Below are 22761 nucleotides of genomic sequence, written 5' to 3' on the forward strand. Positions count from 1 at the left end.
TACAAAAAGCACATCTTAAACTAAAAATGGTGGGAGGGGAGGCAAGAAAAACTCTCCAGACGGCAATGGGGAGAGGTAAAGCCCAGAAATGACTTGGCTATAAAAGAAGGGGAATATGAGCAACTGTCACTGATTGGCACTCAGAGATGTGTAACCTATTAGCCAACACATGAGATAGAAGGGCTAACAAATCAGATGGGGGAGGAAGGATGCAGATGAGAAGGGAAAGACAATGAGAGAGAGTTATCAAACTGGTGTAAAGTAGAATTGTCTTAGTTGCCCCTAGCAACCAGATTCCACCTTTAATTTTTCAAAGAATCTGTGTGGAATCGGAATGGTTGCTAGGGGTGAAGATCTGGGTGCTTGCAGCTCCCGTCAGCAGGTTGACTGAGAATGTTTTGGGTCAAATCAAGTCGAAAGGGGGTAAATTGGAACATAAAAATTGAGAAATTTCACAAAAATTACAGCAAGAGAGACGTTAAAGGGGTTATCCAGGAGAAGAAAATGCACAGCTACTTTCTTGCATAGTATCAGACGCAGATGGTCTGTGGTATTAGAAGTCAGCTCCTTTCACTTCAATGGAACTCAGCTGCAAAACCCCACCCAAACCGAGGGCAAGAGAGGTGGTGTTTTTTGAGGAAAGCAGCCACGCTTTTCCAAGCCTGGATTAGCACTTTATCATCCAAGGAAAAGTCTTAGAAAGCTCAAAAAACTGGTCGCTAAAAAAAAAACACAGGAAGGTTTTTTGGAATGCACAGCGTAATGGCGAGGAGCAGTTGAGCATCCGAGTCACTTTCACAATCTTAGGAGATTCAAAAAAGAGCAAAAGCGAAGCTTCCCTGACCAGAAATTGAACCAAGGCCATGGCATTAAAAGCGCTGAAAACTAGCCTCTAGACCACCAGGGAGAAGATGTGGTTGTTTGCTGCTTCCATCAGCAGGTTGATTGAGAATGGTGTGGAAAAGTTACCTTTTGAGAGGCACTAAAGGGGTTTTCCAGGAGAAAAAAACGCACAGCTACTTTCTTGGAAAAACAGCGTCACAGGTGGGGTGTGGAATGGCAATTCGGCTCCCTTCATTCCAATGAAAGTGGGATGCAAAACCACAAACAAACTGAGGACAAGAAGAGTGGTGCTGTTTCTGAAAGAAAGCAGACATGCTTTTCTAAGCCTGGACTTAAACATAGCTTTTGATATGTTGCTGCCCATGGTGAGTCTAACAATTCATTCTATTCAGTCTAACAATTCTTGTTATTATCTATTCAGTCTCCTTCCACCAGTTCTCAGCTGCTACTTTCTGCAGAAAACACAAAAATCTGTGTGTGAGCTTTTCTCTCTGTCTCCCCCTCCCTTTTGAGATGGCTGATGTAACCAAGTCCCTGACTGGCTTTATCTGCAACTTTGTAAAACTGAGAGGGTTAATCACAGTAATTTCATTAGCAACTTGACCTTAGAATAACCTTTCCAGCATTACAAAGAATCTACAAAGTTGCAGATAAAGCTTGCCAGGGACTTGTTTACATCAGCAGTCTTGGAAGGGAGGGGAGAGGAGAGAGAAGAAAGAGAGAAAGTTTCACACATGTATATGCTGTTTTGTAACCATTTCTTATGCCTCATATATAAAGCAATAAAAAATATAAATGAAAAAAAAAAAGAAAGGTTCACACATGAATCCTTGCTACTAGACCACCAGGGTCAAGATGTGGGTGCTTGATGCTTCCGTTAGTAGGTTGACTGAGAAAGCGCTGGAAAAGTAAAGTCGAAAGGTGGGGTATTCGAAGATAAAGATGAAGAGAAGTCACAAAAAATACAGCGTTACATTTGTTTTATTAAGTTTGTTATATAAAAAGCAACTTTTGGCAGATTTTGCAGGCATGAAGAACCATCCATGAAAGGAGCACTACCGATCAGCAATAACTGGAGATCTGAGACTTGGGGGCACGGATGGGACTTCTCAATCTCAGGGCGAGAGTCATACTCTTCGAGCAACAAGCCAAGACGAGAGACGAGACGAGAGAAATATTGCAATTTTTCCTGCAATATTTTCTTCCTGCTTGTAATCTTGGGCTTTATTTCACATTAAAGTAACCTCTTCCAAAAAGGTTCTTCCTATGGTTTCACTGGGCATTGAACCCAGGACTTTCTGTGTGTAAAGCAGATATGATGACCACTACACTATGAAACCTCCGACACTGACCTGTTAGTCCACATGGTCCAAGCGGGTTCTGTTACATTTAAACTCTTTCAAAAAATGTTTAAAGAGGATGTACCATCAGGTACATCCTCTTTAATATAACCTACGGATAGAACGGCGCTGTCACGGGGAAGACGGTATTGTGGTCCGTTTTTTGAACCGCGGCCCCGTTTTCTTGTACGCCACCATTCTATCCATGGGTACCGGGATACTGGTAAAGCAGGGAAGTAGTATTACACCACTATTATAGGGAGCGGTATTACACCACTATCACAGGGAGTGTTATTACACCGCTATCACAGGGAGCAATATTACACCACCGTTCTATCCACGGTTATGGGGCCGGGGCTGAAGTACTGGAGGTGGGCTGGCCCGCCCCCAGTGTGAGGAAACCCCACCCCTTTATGACACGGCTCCATTGATTCTAAAGGAGCCGCATCATAGAGGGGAGGGAATTTCCTCCCACTGGGGGCGGGCCGAACCGCCTTCTGTGCTTCAGCCCCGGCCCGGTACACTTGGATAGAACGGTGGTGTAATACCGCTCTCTATAATAGTGGTGTAATACTGCTTCCCTGCTTTACCAGTTACATTCCAGAGGTGTTTGCATTTTTTTCAAGGTGTCATTATGGACTTGGTCTCATCTCTACTCGTTTAGATTCGAATTTTCGATCGGATACTTGATCAAAAACGAATCTTTCTAGTAGTGTTATACTCTTTCGATTAGCTAGTCGTAGAGTATTGCTCGCTCATCTCTATTCCTCAGCTCTTTATAGCTATGGAAGTCTATATGCCAAAACACATCCTCCTGCACTCTATGATGTTTTGCACTAAATAAACAAGCATAATGTATTTTTCCTATCGCTGTTTCTGGGACGCTGCCTGCCACGAGCACCACCACCACAAAGTGCCGACCCCTCAACCATGCACAAACTACCCACACTCCCCTCTCCAGCAATGGATATCCACTCCAAGACCCCCAGAGCAGACATCACGAACCGATTAATGGACGGCCTGCTTAGCCTGTCAGTGACTGGGGTTGGACCCACTACAGTGACTGATTGGCTGAACAAGCTGTCTATCAGGCAGGACGGGTATTGACCCCCCTCTACCCCCATGTTGTGACATCATCTGAACTTGGGGTAAAATGCCTTTCAGCGGGGGTCCTGGTGCCTGTCAGCCAGCACATCGCAGGCCCGAGGAGAGGTAAGCTTGCTTGTTTGTTATGTTCTACCCTGCCGCCTGTCAGATTATTTGTGTAAAGCGGTATTAGGAGGTAACAAGAAAAAAAGCATTGAAGTTATACGCACGTCACTCTACTGTGCCTAGTGGTAAAGATTAGTATATGTCAATGTGATAGTTGAGGGTTCCACAAGTTGAGATGAATATGGAGGGGGGGGGGGGGTGTAAAGTAAAACGGGCTCAGTTGCCCCTAGCAACCAGTCAGATTCCACTTTTTATTCCTCACAGAATGAAAGGTGGAATCTGATTGGTTGCTAGGGGCAACTGAGCCAGTTCTCACCATGTTTGATAAATCTCCTCCATTGTGGACGGTTCATTACTATGAGATGAAGAATAATCTGTCCTCCTGCTGTGTACCTGGAAAACCATCTCCTCTCTACATGCACTGCTCCTCCTTCACACTATGTGACATCATCACTGACACAGTACAGCTCTGATGAGTGATGACATCACCATGGAATATGCAGTGCTCTATGCAGGGGCTGGCAGATTTTAGCCTGGGGGGCAAGCACACGGCACTGGCCCTTGATTGGCAGGCTAGCGGCCCATCCTTCAAGGACCACTCTGGCCCTTACCTGGTATTACCCTCCCCAAATAAGTGTGGAAAAGGAAGATACCACATGCGCCACAGAATTATAGTATTGTGGCCAGTGTTCCCAGCCATGAAAAGCCCTTGTAATTGTCTTACCTCCGGATGAAATGTCTCAAGCCCCTGAGTACTTCTTTAAACCTAGTGGTCTCTCACATGCTATATAGTATGTAATAAAAGCTATCCCAGGATATATATCTATTGGATTACAGGGAATCTAGCTCAGGTGCACAGCATAGTACCTTAGAGTGCCTTTAAAAAGAGAGATTTATCTGACAGATGTTTGAAGCCAAAGCCACGAACATACTATAAGCAGAGAACAGGTAATAAAGGAAAAACTCCTCTCCTCTTTTCAACTCCATTCCTGGCTTTGGCTTCAAAAATCTGTCAGCTAAATCTGTCTGTGTGAATGCACCCTTAAGGTACCATGCTGTGTACCAGGTGACCCTGTTATCAGTGCTGTAATAATTTACATTGCCCTTCTGGTTCTCTTATGTTACAACCATCAGCCCTGAATCTCTACAGCACCAGCTGTTCAGCATCAGAGAAGGTACTACAACTCCCAGCATATCCTGAGGGCTGCAGACTGTCAGTAAATGCTGAAAGTTGTAGTGTTTGCAGCTGTTGTACTTGGAGGATTCTTGGTGTATTGTTACTGGAGGATTTGTGGGAGATCAGAATACATAGTTCTGTGGGGGCTCAGTATGTGAATGAGACCCCAGAACAAAACTGATACCGTTATATACCGTTACTGACCAAATCAAATACACCAGTATATAAGAAACATATATTATCACTGTGACCACAACCATTACCACCCTATACTAACTAATACCACCAAACCATAACTGAGATCCAAATCACAACCCCTTCACCACCGCCATTACTAGATAACATCCACTGTAAAAATACCAGGATCATCCCCATAGAAGGTTCTCATTATTAAAATGTGTCAGCTGGTCGTGATCTCATGTGTTATCGAAGATACATAATGAGCTGCTAGATTTCCTACTGGATATCTATCTATCTATCTATCTATCTATCTATCTATCTATCTATCTCAGGTATAAGAACACAGACAATAAAGCACACTGGTCAAACTCCGTCCCTCCAGTTACAAAACTACAAATCCCATCATGACTGGACAGGTAAAGCATCACCTGGAGGGACAGAGTTTGACACCCCTGATAAGTTATAAGACCTTATAAGTTATTATAGTGCAGTTACATTCAGTGACTCACAGTAGGCGTCTTCTCTGCATGAAGAGACGTCCACTTTTCTTTTTCTTCTCCATCTGGCTCCGGCCATCATGAAGGCTTCTCTGGCCATGACTCCTCTCTACGGGATCTGCCAGACAGACATTTTAGGCTTCTTGCTCCAGCAACATCCTCATCTATACATCCCTCCATATAGAATAGCCCCCCTGTGCATTCTCCCTTATAGAATAGCCCCCCTGTGCATTCTCCCTTATAGAATAGCCCCCCTGTGCATTCTCCCTTATAGAATAGCCCCCCTGTGCATTCTTCCTTATAGAATAGCCGCCCTGTGCATCCCCCTTATAGAATAGCCCCCTGTGCATCCCCCCTTATAGAATAGCCCCCCCTGTGCATCCCCCCTCATAGAATAGCCCCCCCTGTGCATCCCCCCCTAATAGAATAGTCCCCCGTGCATCCCCCCTAATAGAATAGCCCCCCTGTGCATCCCCCCTCATAGAATAGCCCCCCTGTGCATCCCCCCTCATAGAATAGCCCCCCCCCTGTGCATCCCCCCCAATAGAATAGCCCCCCTGTGCATCCCCCCTCATAGAACAGCCCCCCTACGCATCCCCCCTCATAGAATAGCCCCCTGTGCATTCTCCCTTATAGAATAGCCCCCCTGTGAATTCTCCCTTATAGAATAGCCCCCCCTGTGCATTCTCCCTTATAGAATAGCCCCCCCCTGTGCATTCTCTCTTATAGAATAGCCCCCCCCCCCTGTGCATCCCCCCTCATAGAATAGCCGCCCTGTGCATTCTCCCTTATAGAATAGCCCCCCTGTGCTTCCCCCCTTATAGAAAAGCCCCCTGTGCATCCCCCCTTATAGAATAGCCCCCCCTGTGCATCCCCCCTTATAGAATAGCCGCCCTGTGCATCCCCCATATAGAATAGCCCCCCCTGTGCATCCCCCCTTATAGAATAGCCCCCCTGTGCATTCTCCCTTATAGAATAGCCACCCTGTGCATCCCCCATATAGAATAGCCTCCCTGTGCATTTTCCCTTATAGAATAGCCCCCCCTGTGCATTCTCTCTTATAGAATAGCCCCCCTGTGAATTCTCCCTTATAGAATAGCCCCCCTGTGCATTCTCCCTTATAGAATACCCCCCGTGCATTCTCCCTTATCGAATAGCCCCCCCTGTGCATTCTCCCTTATAGAATAGCCCCCCCTGTGCATTCTCCCTTATAGAATAGCCCCCCCTGTGCATTCTCCCTTATAGAATAGCCCTCCCTGTGCATTCTCCCTTATAGAATAGCCCCCCTGTGTATTCTCCCTTATAGAATAGCCCCCCTGTGCACCTCCCCAATAGAATAGCCCCCTTGTGCACCCCCCCTCATAGAATAGCCCCCCTGTGCATCCCCCCTCATAGAATAGCCCCCCCCCCTGTGCATCCCCCTTAATAGAATAGCCCCCCTGTGCATCCCCCCTCATAGAATAGCCCCCCCTGTGCATCCCCCCCAATAGAATAGCCCCCTGTGCATCCCCCCTCATAGAACAGCCCCCCTAAGCATCCCCCCCCTCATAGAATAGCCCCCCTGTGCATTCTCCTTTATAGAATAGCCCCCCCCCCCCTGTGTGGCCACATGTGAAGGGGTTTAAAAAAAGAAAAAAAGAAAAACAACTCACCTCTCCTCGGGCCGGATCTTCAGTCTGTAGCAGCTGCTTCCTTGCTGCAGCGCGGCGGCTCCTCTCACTTTCCTCTCAGGTCCTCAGCGGCGCGTCAGGGAAGTGACGTCACCCCTGGGGACCTAATGTAGGTGCCTGCAAACGTGCCTGTGCGCGGCATGTCTGCGGCTCTTGGGGGGGATCAGGTGGCCCGGAAGAGACTGAGGGAATAGCGCGGCGGCCGGCCGCGCTATTCTTTCAGTCTCAATTATAGCAGAGGGTCGGCCACGGGCCGCAGCCCACTCATTGGTGGCCCCCCGGCCCAGCCCGCCCCTGGCTCTATGACATCACAGTGCTGCAGGGGCGGATTAACTTTACCATAGGCCCTGGGCTGATCACCAAGCCTGGGTCCCCCAGCCCACTGTAACTATGTCAGCACTAGCGTACTGTTCATAGTATAGGTTAGATAATGTCATGATGCCCTGATTTGTGCAAAATTGCGGTAAAAAGCAGTGATTTTTTTGCAAATCATGGCAAAATTGTAGACAGGAGACAATACAAACCAAAGTCTTTTCAGGTGGCCATGGGCCCCCCAGGAGTTCAGGGCCCCGGGCTACCGCCCAAAACGGACCTGTTATAATCCACTACTGCAGTGCTCTGTGCAGTGCTCTGTGTGTCCGGGCTGCACTGGCCTCACTCCTGATTCTGCACTTGTAGAGGATGGAGGCTCAGCGTGTGCTGCTCGTGCTATTATTGCTGTTAGCTTTAAGCTTTGGATTAGAGGAGGTGACGGAGACATCAGGTAATGGGGTCATACTAGGGGAACTTAACTTCTCTACATGGAAATTACTTTTCTGTATTTAACGTCTGTATTTTTCTTCCTGGACAGTGACCTCAGGGAGAGTGACCCCCAGCGGACAGGACGGCGGCCAGAACAGTGATAAGCCACTTACACAATAACATATATCACATTATATAATAATAATAATAATAATAATAATAATAATAATCATAAGTATACCTGTCTGTGTTATTACCAGGCGGAGGCATTATCAGCCTGATAGTTGCTGCAGTCCTGGCTTTTGTTGCCATCATCTTCTGGTAAGTTTTTGCTTTCTGCTGAACAGAATGAATTGTCTCATCTACAGAAGTTTATCTAAGGACTTTGCTTTCTTTCACAGCGCTATATATTGGATCCGACGCCGGCGTCACCCAATGCCCAAAGAGGCGGAACTAAGAGAGGTGATTATCCATACACCAGGTAATACTTACTATAATATCAAGGATATGATATGTGTCTTACCCCTTCCCTCCGCAGGACATACCGGCACATCCTGCGGGGGGTGGGGGGTGGGGGGAGGTTCAGCATCCATCCTGGGCCGGGGTCTGCCCCGTAATGGCGCTGATCCTGGCTCGGCATTCTACTGCTTTCGGCTGCAGCAGCCGAAAGCAATAGAACACTGATCTCATGGATTCATGCAGTATAACTATACTGCATGGATCTCTATGAGAGATCAGAGTGCATATACTAGAAGTCCCCCAGGGGGGCTATTAGTATATGTGTAAAGTAAAAGAAAAATGTATTATTAATAACACAAAGCCCCCTCCCCTAATAAAAGTCTGAATCACCCCCCTTTCCCCATTTTATAAATAAAAGTAAATAAATAACTAAATAAACAAACAAACATGTTTGCTATCGCCGCATGTGTAATCGCCTAAACTATTAATTTATCACATTACTGATCTCACACGGTAAACAGCGTCATCGTAAAAAAATTCCAAAGTGCAAAATTGCACATTTTTGGTCGCATCAAATCCAGAATAATTGTAATAAAAAGCGCTCAAAAAGTCGTATATGCGCAATCAAGGTACCGATAGAAAGATCACATGATGGCGCAAAAAATGACACCTCACACAGCCCCATAGACCAAAGGATAAAAGCGCTATAAGCATGGGAATGGAGCGATTTAAAGGAACATATATTTTCTTTAAAAGGTTTTAATTTTTTACAAGCCATCAAATCAAATAAAAGTTATACATGTTACATATCGTTGTAATCGTAACAACTTAAGGAACATATATAACAAGTCAGTTTTACCCTAGGGCGGACGGAGTAAAAACACCCTCTAAAAAAAAACCATTTTTTTTTTTTTTATTTCACCACACATATAATTTTTTTCTGGTTTCCCGGCACATTTTAGGCAAAAATTACATCTGCCATAGCAAAGCACAATTAGTTGCGCAAAAAATAAGGGCTCATTTGGGTCTCTAGGTGGAAAAATGCAGTTGCTATGGCCTTATATACACGAGGAGGAAAAAACAAAAGCGCAAAAATTAAAACTGGCTGCGTCCCCTAATGGTTATAATAGAGCAGCGATCTCTTATATGGTTAATATACACAGCATTGATCTCAGTGGGAGATCAGTGCTGTGTATATATAGAAGTCCCCCAGGGGGGGCTTCATATTACTGTATGTGAAAATAAAAAAAAGGTTTTTAATAATAAAAAATCCCCTCTAATAAAAGTTCAAATCACCTACCTTTTCCCATTTTATAAATAAAAATAAATAAATAAACAAACATATTTGACATTGTTGCGTGCATAATCGCCCGAAATATAAAATTATCACATTCCTGATCTCGCACGGTACACTGTGTAAGCGCAAAAAAATTCCCGATCAAAAAGTCACATATGCGCATTTAAGGTACCGATAGAAAGTACAAGTCATGGCGCAAAAAATGACACCACACACAGCACCATGGACCAAAGGATAACAGCACTATAAGCATGGGAATAGAGCGATTTTAAGGAACATTTTGTTTTTTCGAAAGGTTTTGATTTTTTATAAGCCATCAAATAATTTAAAACGTATACATATTACATATCGTTGTAATCGTAACAACTTGAGGAACATGCATAACAATTCGGTTTTACCATATGGTGCATGGCGTAAACACAAAACCACCCCAAATAAAAAATATTGCGTTTTATTTTAAATTTTACTGTGCATATAATTTTTTTCTGGTTTCGCAATATATTTATGAAAAAATTAAGTCTGCCAGGGGTTAAAGGGGAACGCTGGCCTTTTTTTAATTTTTTTCAAATCAACTGATGTCAGAAAGTTATATAGATTTGTATTCTACTTCTATTTAAAAATCTCCAGTCTTCCAATATTTATCATCTGCTGCATGTCCTGAAGGAAGTGGTGTATCCTTTCTAGTCTGACACCGTGCTCTCTGCTGCCACCTTTGTCCATGTCAGGAACTGTCCAGGGCAGGAGAGGTTTTCTATGGGGATTGGCACTGTGTCAGACTGGAAAGAATGCACCACTTCCTGTAGGGCATACAGCAGCTGATAAGTACTGGATGACTGAAGATTTTTAAATAGAAGTAAATTACAAATCTATATATACTTTCTAAAACCAGTTGATTTGAAAGAAAACAATTTTCTCCAGAGTACCCCTTTAAGATTTAGATCCTGATCCTCCTCAGTTACCCTGTTAGTGTTTTATACCGGGTGTTGTCTATGGCGGCCTCTATTCTGTCTATGGAGCAGCAGGTAGAGGCTCATAACATAGGATGATTCTGATGTCTTCCCTTTTACATTGCAGATGTGCCAGACGTGACTGTGACTCCAGAAGAGGCAACTGATGGCAGAGATGAAGCCACCACCGTGGAGGAGGAAGAACACCAGCCATTGGCCAGTCCATAAAGATGTCACCACCATCATAAGACACGTGGCGGATTTAATACCCAAGCCAAATAAACCTGCACCGGTGGCCATGACGCTATACGGAAAAAAACCAACAAATTAAGAGGAAGAGGCGTTTTAAAAGTTTCCGCTCCTTGTTAAAATTCTACAGAAGAAAAAGAGAGCAGGACAAGAAATGTCGTCAGGTCAGCCTCTGGCTGGAGAGAAAACGTGGGAAGAAAATTAAAATAGAGGAAAGAAAACCCAAAAAGATGAGGAGATCATCATGCCTCTGCTGTGGGAAAGGTGCCATGCCGACCATGGACCCAGCCTCCTCACCAGTCATATCTCACCCACAATAAATACCATCTATAGAAATACTGGCTTATGGCCGTTCTTTTCTCGATCACACTCTATGGATTAGATCGCTGTGATACCTGCAGCTATTAGAAAATGATCCCCACTGTGCTTTAGCCACGAGCAGCGTGCAACCTGCAGTGTAAACAGAGTCTTAGATGTGCAGCCAATTTCTCTTTTTTATACTGTATTTACAGTATATATAATTGAAACAGCAATTTTTCATTTCAGTTTTGCTATTGTAAACAAAAAATATCAATCTAAAAAAAAAATCAGTTTAATTAAATATTAACTGTTACAGGAAGCTGTATTACTCACAGGGACGCTAATACTGCTCCCTGTAATAGCTTATATTTACACCGAGTGTAAGAGGTTAAGTAGTGGTGCAATAGCATCACTACTTACCCTCTGGGGCTGGACAGGTGCAGGGGATCCCCTCCTAGAGCAGGGATTTCCTTTGGGGATTTCCTGCCCCACAGGGTCTTGCACCTAGAAGCAGAAAACCTTTTTTTTTTTTGAGCAGGATATTAGAAATCCCGGCACAGAAGTTACAGTCTGGTTCCATGGGGCTTAATCCCTGGCAACCAGACTATTCTGGCACTGCACCTGCACCAGCAAGGAAGGGGGTTAAATCTAACACTAACCCCCCATTATTACCCCAGTAAAAATAGGGGGGACCCTATGTTTTTTTTTTTTAAATAAATGAATAATTAAAAAAAACGCATAGGGTCCCCCCTATTTTTATAACCAGCCGGGTTAAAAACCAAACGACAGCAGCCTGGTAACACCAGGGTGGGAAGAGCCATTGGTTTAGGCCCTCCCCAGCCTAAATCTTACCAGCCTGCTGCCGCCCGGTCCAGGAGCGCCAATTTTGACGCTCCGGGACCACTGGCACCCGGCTCTTCCCAGTACCCCTGGTGGCATTGGGTACTGGGGTAATAATGGGGGGTTAGTGTTAGCCATTTTATACCGGCTAACACTAGGCCCCGACTTAGTAATGGATTCCGTCTATTAGACGGCTTCCACTACTAAGTCTATAAAGTAAAGAAATAAAGACAAGACACAAGTTAAATTTTTTTTTAATTCAAATAAAAACACCCCCACACCCCTCATTGACAATTTTATTAAAAAAAAACAACCGCTGGTCATCGACGTAGTCCACGGAATCCAACGTAATCCACAGGATACCGATATCTGAAAAACAAAAAGGGAGAAACACACAAAAAACACACAAACAGAAGCACAACACCCATCATTGTGAGCGGTGTTGTGCTCCTTATAGTATGCAGCATCTTTACAGATGGCTGCTTACAGTCTGGCCCCCAAGGGGTTAAGGGAGGATGTATTGCATCCCCGTTAACCCCTTGGGGGCCAGACTGATGCCAGACTGCACCCATCCCAGCAAGGAAGGGGTTAAGTGACCCCCCTTCCTTGCTGGGATGGGTGCAGTGCTGGGGAGGGGGTGGGGAGAGCTCTATACTCACCCCGATGTGTCCTCTTCGCTGGTCCGCAGCACAATGAAGTCACTGTACTGTGGACCCGCTAATTATATGTGCGCTCAGCCGATCAGCCAATCAGCTGAGCGCACATATAATTCTAAATGTTTCTTCTAATAATGCTATTGTGATAACATAATTAGAAGAAACATTTGATGTTTTAATTAAAGTAAAGTGATGATTAGTACAGAAAGCTCTATTGCCGGGAATATGAATTAACGGCTTATGGAGCTTCCTGTACTAATTAATATTTAATTAATAAAACACATTTTCGTTGAAAAAAAATTCAGTTTCGTTGTTCAATAATTTAATTCTAACGAATCCATCATTGTGCAATTAAATATACTGTAAAAAAATAAATATATATATAAATATACATTTATTTATTTATATATATATTTATTTTAACAGTATATTTAATTGCAAAATGATGGATTCGTTAGAATTAAATTATTGAACAACGAAAGGGACTTTATTACAAAGAAAATGTGTTTTAGTAATTTAATATATTAACTATTAGAGGCATCGGCATTCGGCATCATTGCCGGCTATTTTTGAAGTACTCCGTACGGACCGCCTGTCAATCCACGGCCGTATATTCAGCCGCAAACAATGGTCTTGTTCATTTTTTACGGGTCCGTTTACGATTGGGCCGTAGATTCATACATAGTGTGCACTGTGCAGCCGTATATCGTATACTTTCCAGCGTACACATGAACCACCAAAAATACCGCCGCACAATTACAGCCGCAAATACAGCCGCACACTTACATAGTCTGAACCTGGCCTTAAAATGCAAACAGTCAACTTCCCATAGGCTGCAATACTGCAATACCTTCCTCTACCCCTCTCTTATGCATTAAATAGTATGAACCTCCCACTTGTAAGGTTTTTGAAAAAATTGACACCCTGAACTAAGGGTAAAATTATGACCCACATATTACCTGTCATACATTTTTACTATGAGTCATACATACATTTTTTAATACTCCTTGTAGAATAATTATATTAAATGCAATTTTTTATTTAATACTCCACATTGCACACTTTCACACAATAACCCTCTACAATATTTGAAAACGGGGTTAAATAACAAGCACTTTCTGAGAACCCTTTCATACACTGTTTCTATTACTCATACACACATTTATAGTCCTGAAAACTTAATACTGAAGGATGGCAGCATATAAGAAAAGGACTGGTTTACTCATTTTGAACACAATAGCTCTGTGGAGTTATTGTGTTCACAGGCCTCCTCCTCCCCTTCAGCCTGCCTGACCCTCTCCAAAAATTAGACAATTTAACATTTTTCTGCTTGTTTCTTTTTGTAAAATGCAAACAGTCAACTTCCCATATGCTGCCATCCTGCAATACCTTCCTCTACACCTCTCTTATGCTTTAAAACAGTATGAACCTCCGACTTGTAAGGTTTTTGAAAAAATTGACACCCTGAACTAAGAGTACAATTATGACCGACATATTACCTGTCATACATTTTTACTATCAGTCATACATATATTTTTTAATACTCCTCATAGAATAATTATATTAAATGCAATTTTTTATTAATTAATACTCTACTTTACATTGCACACTTTCACACTATAACCCTCTACAATATATGCAAATTTCGTTTAATCACAAGCCATTTCTGAGAACCCTTTCATACACCTTTCTATTACTCATACACACGTTTATACTCCTAAAAACTTAGTACTGAAGAATGGCAGCATATAAGAAAAGGACTGGTTTACTCATTTTGAACACAATAACTCTGTGGAGTTATTGAGGGAGATTTATGAAAAGGTGTAAATATACACCTGGTGTAAACTGCCCACAGCAACCAATCACAGCTCCTCTTGTATTTTACCAGAGCTGAAAGCTGGGCTGTGATTGGTTGCTGTGGGCAGTTTACACCAGGTGTATATTTACACCCTTTCATAAATCTCCCCCATTGTGTTCACAGGCCTCCTCCTCCCCTTCAGCCTGCCTGACCCTCTCCAAAAATTTGACAATTTAACATTTTTCATCTTGTTTCTTTTTGTAAAATGCAAACAGTCAACTTCCCATATGCTGCAATCCTGCAATACCTTCCTCTACCCCTCTCTTATGCATTAAAATAGTATGAACCTCCCACTTGTAAGGTTATTGAAAAAATAGACACCCTGAACCAAGGGTAAAATTATGACCGACATTTTACCCTTCATACATTTTTACTATCAGTCATACATACATTTTTTTAAAACTCCTTGTAGAATAATTATATTAAATACAATTTTTTATTTAATACTCTACTTTACATTGCACACTTTCACACTATAACCCTCTACAATATATGCAAATGTGGTTAAATCACAAGCACTTTCTGAAAACCCTTTCATACACCTTTTCTATTACTCATACACACATTTATACTCCTAAAAACTTAGTACTGAAGAATGGCAGCATATAAGAAAAGGACTGGTTTACTCATTTTGAACACAATAAGTCTGTGGAGTTATTGTGTTCACAGGCCTCCTCCTCCCCTTCAGCCTGCCTGACCCTCTCCAAAAATTTGACAATTTAACATTTTTCTGCTTGTTTCTTTTTGTAAAATGCAAACAGTCAACTTCCCAATACGGCCATCCTGCAATACCTTCCTCTACCCCTCTCCTATGTATTAAAACAGTATGAACCTCCCACTTGTATGGTTATTGAAAAAATTGACACCCTGAACTAAGAGTAAAATTATGACCTACATATTACCTGTCATACATTTTTACTATCAGTCATACATACATTTTTTAATACTCCTTGTAGAATAATTATATTAACCCCTTGCCTCCGCAGCCTGTTTTGTCCTTAATGACCAAGCTCATTTTTCGAAATCTGACCTGTCTCACTTTATGCGCGTATAGCTCAGTGATGCTTTAATGTATGCTAGCGATTCTGAGATTGTTTTTTCGTCACATATGGCACTTTATATTAGTGGCAAAATTTGGTCACTACTTTGTGTGTTTTTTGTGAAAAACATCAAAATATCATGAAAAATTAGTAAATATTGCATTTTATGAACTTCTGAAATTCTCTGCTTCTAAAAAAGGAAGTCCTAGCATATACATTAGTTAATAAATCACATTACCGATATGTCCTCTTTATTTTGGCATAATTTGGAACACATATTTTACTTTTTTAGGGTGTTATGAGGCTTAGAAATTTATTAGCAAATTATCACATTTTGTGAAAGTTTCCAAAACTGATTTTTTTAGGGACCAGTTCTTTTTTTAAATGGATTTAGAAGTCTGGTATCCTGAAAACCCCCATAAGTAACCCCATTTTGGAAAATAGACACCTTAAAGAATTAATCTAGGGGTATAATGAGCATTTTAACCCTACAGGGGCTGGAGGAAAGTATTCACAATTAGGCCGTAAAAAAATCGAAAATGAAAATTTTCAAATAATATATACGTTTAGATTAAAGTTTCTCATTTTCAAAAGGAACATGAGAAAAAAAGCATGCCAAAATCTGTAACGCAGGTTCTCCTGAATACAATGGTACCGCATATGTGGGCGTAAACCACTGTATGGGCACACAGCCGGACTCAGAAGGGAAGGAGTGCCAATTAGCTTTTTTAATGCAGATTTTGCTGAAGAAATTTCTGAGCACCAGGTGTGTTTGCAGAGCCCCTGTAGTGTCCTCAGAACAGAATCCCCCCAAAAGTCACCCCATTTTCTAAAGTACACCCCTCAAAGAATTCATCTTTTGGTAGGATGAGCATTTTGGCCCCACAGGTATTAGAGGAAAGTATTCAAAATTAGACAGTAAAAATGAAAAACACAAATTTTTCCAATAATATGTTAGTTTAGTTTGAAATTTCTCAATTTCACGAGGAACAAGAGAAAAAAAGTACCGCAAAATCTGTAAAGCAGGTTCTCCTAAATACAACAGTACCCCATATGTGGGCATAAACCACTGTATGGGCACACAGCCGGGCTCAGAAGGAAAGGAGCGCCAATTAGCTTTTTTAATGCAGATTTTGCTGAAGAAGTTTCTGAGCGCCAGGTGCATTTGCAGCGCCCCTGTAGTGTCCGCAGAAGACAACCCACCCAAAAGTCACCCATTTTGGAAAGTGCACCCGTCAAAGAATTCATCTTGGGGTGTGGTGACCATTTTGACCCCACAGGTATTAGAGAAAAGTATTTAACATTAGACAGTAAAAATGAAAAACTCCAATTTTTCCAATAATATGTTCGTTTAGTTTGAAATTTCTCAATTTCACAAGAAACATGAGAGAATCCGCACCCCAAAATTTGTAACGCAGGTTCTCCTGAGTACAACGGTACCCCATATGTGGGCATAAACCACTGTATGGGCACACAGCCGGGCTCAGAAGGGAAGGAGCGCAAATTAGCATTTTCCGTGCAGATTTTTCTGAAGAAGTTTCTGAGCACCAGGTGCGTTTGCAGTGCCCCTGTAGTGTCAGCAGAATAGATTCCCCCCAAAAGTCACCACATTTCGGAAAGTACACCCCTCAAAGAATTTGTCTTGGGGTAGGATGAGCATTTTGGCCCCACAGGTATTAGAGTAAAGTATTCAAAATTGGCCAGTAAAAATGAAAAACTTGAATTTTTCCAATAATATGTTTGTTTAGTTTGAAATTTCTAAATTTCTAAACAGGAGAAAAAACGTACCCCAAAATCTGTAATGCAGGTTCTCCTGAGTACAATGGTACCCCATATGTGGGCATAAACCACTGTATGGGCACACAGCAGGGCTCAGAAGGGAAGGAGTGCCAATTTGCTGGAGCAAAACCGCAGCTAGTAATAGTTATTAGAATAGCGCAGTTACTAAAATAAAATAAAAAAATTAGATTACAGGCAATGTGGGGTGGTTCCGGGTAATTTGGAGGTGGTTACGGCAGTCTGAGGTGGTTTCGGCTAATCTGGGGTGGTTACGGGTAATCTGGGGTGGATACGGTCAACATGGGGTGGTCACGGCCAACCTGCTGTGGTTAAGGCAACCTGGGGTGGTTAGAGGCAACCTGGGGTGGTTACGGGCAACGTGGGGTGGATACGGACAACCTGCTGTGGTTACAGACAATCTGGGGTGGTTACGGACAATCTGGAGGGGGTCACTGGCAACGTGCGGTGGTTACGGGCAACGTGCGGTGGTTACGGGTAATCTGCGGGGGTTAGGGGTAATTTGGGAGTAAACTGCAATTATTACTATAATAAAAAGTGTGTTTTATTTTTGGTATGTTTGTCACTTTTTGTACATTCATTTTCACTATAATACTATGATTACTGTGATATTTTCTATCACAGTAATCATAGTTTAGTGACAGAGACCAAATTGGTCTCTGTCACTTTAAATTTTCAGAGCTGGCTGGTTGTGGGGGGGGGACGCTATCACTTTTTATCCCCTGTCACCAATCATTCATGGTGACAGGGGATAAAAAGTGCCTGGAGCACATGGTACAAGCGATCACTGCCCCATGCTCTCCGCTACCTCCGGTGGCGGAGAGCATGGGGCTTTCATTCATTTTTACTTTAGATCACTGTGAACAGACAGTCTGTTCACAGTGATGGCGGCGGCCATCTTGGATCTGATGGCCGCCGCGGGGAGGGGGGTTAGTGATCGGGGCACTAGGGGGGCTGATCTGGGGTCTGATTTTACTTATTTCATCTCCCCCCACCGTGGATTCACGGTGGGGGGAGATGAAATGCAGCGACGGCATCGCCACGTTAGTGACCGCCGTTTCGGCGGTCACTAAGGGGTTAATGGGGGGTCAGCTGCGGGATCGCAGCTGATTCTCATTATCTCCGGTGCTTCACTCAGATGAGAGCGGGATCGCTGTCCCTGCAGCGATCCCGTTCTCATCACAAACCCCCGTCAGTAACGGGAACGTATATGTACATTTCTACTGCACGGGGCATGTGCAATAGGAACATATATATACAGATTGCTGACGTGAAGGGGTTAATGGTGTTCATCGGGTGGTATATTTAATGTACAGGTTAATAGAGGGGGTCATTACGGACGCGGCGATACCAAATATGTGTATCTTATTTATAGGGGGTCGTTTATAAAGGTAGGGTTGGTGAATGTGTATATTTATTTATTTATTTTAACTATTTATGTATTTATTTAATTTGTAATTAATTGATTAATTAATTAATTAATGTATTTGTGTGGGGAAGAGGGCGGGGGGGGGCCGGATCGCATGGGGAGGAGGGCGGGGGGGGGGGGCCGGATCGCATGGGGAGGAGGGCGGGGGGGGGGGCCGGATCGCATGGGGAGGAGGGCGGGGGGGGGCCGGATCGCATGGGGAGGAGGGCGGGGGGCCGGATCGAATGGGGAGGAGGGCGGGGGGGGGGCCGGATCGAATGGGGAGGAGGGCGGGGGGGGGGCCGGATCGAATGGGGAGGAGGGCGGGGGGGGGTGGATCGCAAGGGGAGGGAGCAGGATCAAGGCGGGGGGAGCTGCAGCACGGAGAGGAAGCTGGAGAGGGAGCTTGACTGGGGCGGGGGGAGCAGCACGGGGTCAGAGCAGGAAGGATAGAGGCTGGGGGAGGAGATCAGCAGAGGTGGCAGGAGGAGGCAATGTCCGTAGCCTCCTCATGCCGCCCTGATCAGCCGGAGCCATCAGATCTCCCCATAGACGCAGCGGTCGCATCGACCGCGGCGTCTATGGGGTTAACCGCCCGGGGGGGAGCACGGCTCCCCTCCGGGCAGTGGCAGCAGGAGGAGACTGTGTTACACAGCCTCCTCCCGCTGCCCGATCTCAGATAGGGACAGCGGGGGGAGGCAGAAAAGGCATGACGTCCAGGGACGTCATGATGCATTCTGGCACTGCTTTTCATGACGTCCCTGGACGTCATATTGGGGGAAGGGGTTAAATGCAATTTTTTATTAATTAATACTCTACTTTACATTGCACACTTTCACACTATAACCCTCTACAATACATGTAAATGTGGTTAAATCACAAGCACTTTCTGAGAACCTTTTCATACACCTTTTCTATTACTAATACACACATTTATACTCCTAAAAACTTAGTACTGAAGAATGGCAGCATATAAGAAAAGGACTGGTTTACTCATTTTGAACCAGTTATTGTGTTCACAGGCCTCCTCCTCCCCTTCAGCCTGCCTGACCCTCTCCAAAAATTTGACAATTTAACATTTTTCTGCTTGTTTCTTTTTGTAAAATGCAAACAGTCAACTTCCCATATGCTGCAATACTGCAATACCTTCCTCTACCCCTCTCTTATGCATTAAAATAGTATGAACCTCCCACTTGTATGGTTTTTGAAAAAATTGACACCCTGAACTAAGAGTACAATTATGACCTACATATTACCTGTCATACATTTTTACTATCAGTCATACATACATTTTTTTAATACTCCTTGTAGAATAATTATATAAAATGCAATTTTTTATTTAATACTCTTCTTTACATTGCACACTTTCACACTATAACCCTCTACAATATATGCAAATGTCGTTAAATCACAAGCCATTTCTGAGAACCCTTTCATACACCTTTTCTATTACTCATACACACATTTATACTCCTAATAACTTAGTACTGAAGAATGGCAGCATATAAGAAAAGGACTGGTTTACTCATTTTGAACACAATAACTCTGTGGAGTTATTGAGGGAGATTTATGAAAGGGTGTAAATATACAACTGGTGTAAACTGCCCACAGCAACCAATCACAGCTCCTCTTGTATTTTACCAGAGCTGAAAGCTGGGCTGTGATTGGTTGCTGTGGGCAGTTTACACCAGATGTATATTTACACCCTTTCATAAATCTCCCCCATTGTGTTCACAGCCTCCTCCTCCCCTTCAGCCTGCCTGACCCTCTCCAAAAATTTGACAATTTAACATTTTTCTGCTTGTTTCTTTTTGTAAAATGCAAACAGTCAACTTCCCATATGCTGCAATCCTGCAATACCTTCCTCGACCCCTCTCTTATGCATTAAAATAGTATGAACCTCCCACTTGTAAGGTTATTGAAAAAATAGACACCCTGAACCAAGAGTAAAATTATGACCGAGATTTTACCCTTCATACATTTTTACTATCAGTCATACATACATTTTTTTTAAAACTCCTTGTAGAATAATTATATTAAATGCAATTTTTTTATTTAATACTCTACTTTACATTGCATACTTTCACACTATAACCCTCTACAATATATGCAAATGTGGTTAAATCACAAGCACTTTCTGAGAACCTTTTCATACACCTTTTCTATTACTAATACACACATTTATACTCCTAAAAACTAAGTACTGAAGAATGGCAGCATATAAGAAAAGGACTGGTTTACTCATTTTGAACACAATAAGTCTGTGGAGTTATTGTGTTCACAGGCCTCCTCCTCCCCTTCAGCCTGCCTGACCCTCTCCAAAAATTTGACAATTTAACATTTTTCTGCTTGTTTCTTTTTGTAAAATGCAAACAGTCAACTTCCCATATGCTGCAATCCTGCAATACCTTCCTCTACCCCTCTCTTATGCATTAAAATAGTATGATCCTCCCACTTGTAAGGTTATTGAAAAAATAGACACCCTGAACCAAGAGTAAAATTATGACCGACATTTTACCCTTCATACATTTTTACTATCAGTCATACATACATTTTTTTAATACTCCTTGTAGAATAATTATATTTAATGCAATTTTTTATTTAATACTCTATTTTACATTGCACACTTTCACAATATAACCCTCTACAATACATGTAAATGTGGTTAAATCACAAGCACTTTCTGAGAACCTTTTCATACACCTTTTCTATTACTAATACACACATTTATACTCCTAAAAACTTAGTACTGAAGAATGGCAGCATATAAGAAAAGGACTGGTGGGGCGTGGCTTGGCACGCTGCATGGACGGCTGCTGCTATGGGAAGCTCCGTGCAGGGCCAAAGCTAATCAGAGAGCCTGAGCCATAATGCCGGACACAAAGAAGACAGACAAGCAGGGGAAGAAGAGGGAGAGCCCCAAGATCAACCCGGGAGCGGTGGAAGCATCTAAACCGACGCTGAAAGCAGAGAACGGTGTGAGAACAAGCCGCAGCTCTTCACAGAAGGAGCGGGCGGCCATCTTGGTTGAGGCACGGACACGGGAAGCTCCCGCAAACCAAAGGTCAGAAGCTCCGATCCACTCCCCAGACAGTGCGGCTGCGAGCGGGGAGCTGAGCGCTACTCATCAACACCCCCAGACCCCGGATTACCCCGCGGATAGCGGAGATATTACACAGGGGACCCCAGCACCACCGCGCATGCGCGCGGCCATCTTAGATGTGGCAAGAGGCCGAGACTGGGATGAGAGAACCATAAACACTGAGGGGGAAGCAATAATGAGGGCCACAATAAGGAATGAGGCCTCATTAACACCCCAGCAGACCACACAGCCCCCAGACATTCTTATGATGGGGCACAATGAGGAGCTCAGGCCCCTTACTAAACAAGCAGGGCCGGCGGCCATCTTGGAAATGGCAGAACCTCAGCAAATACATGGGCACACAGTTAACAGGGCTATGGAGCTTGCTAAGTCAAAGCAGATAACGTTAACAGCCCAACAAGAACGCAATCAGCCGCAACTTACTAATGTTTTGCTGTCAGTAAACCCTGGTTATTACAGGAATGATACAATACAAATCCAAGAGAAAGATCAAGTATTGATGGTAAATAAACAGGGACAATCGCTCCCAAAACATTCCTTGACAAAGGACAATACCAATCAAGGTACTCTAAAGGTTATATGGGATCCTCAAAACCCTCCATACTCCTCAGAAAAAGACTGCCCCTCTACTAAAATCATGAACTCAGATGTGCCTGACACACGCCTGAACCAGCCTGTCTTTAGTGACATAGATGAACTACCATTTCAAACAAAAAAGTCTCAAACTTCAGTTCCTGGAGACCTCCAGCTTCTAACCACGGAGGGGCTCACACATTATAGATCACCAAATGACTCCCCGGTCGGTGACAGTCCAGTTGAAATACAACCCCAACAAAAAAAGAGGACGCAAGATTCAGACAGCGCCGAAGGTTCAACGACCCCGTTGGATTCTGACTATGAACCTCCTCAACCAAACAAAAGGAAAATGTTGAGAACCCCCAAAAAACATTTTGCACACAAACAGACTTTACCAAACAACGGATCATCTTCCAAAGACTTCTCAGCTTCTTCAGAGGACTCGGTGATCCTCAATCCCTTAGCTACCAGCACGAAACAATCAATACCCACCGAAAGTGCTATGCAAGCGCTGCAAGGCCATCCTGAACTCCAAGCTCTCCTAGCATTGATTCCTTCTAAACAGGACTTA

Source organism: Dendropsophus ebraccatus, chromosome 5 (genome assembly GCF_027789765.1).
Source record: "Dendropsophus ebraccatus isolate aDenEbr1 chromosome 5, aDenEbr1.pat, whole genome shotgun sequence".
Taxonomy (NCBI): Eukaryota; Metazoa; Chordata; class Amphibia; order Anura; family Hylidae; genus Dendropsophus; species Dendropsophus ebraccatus.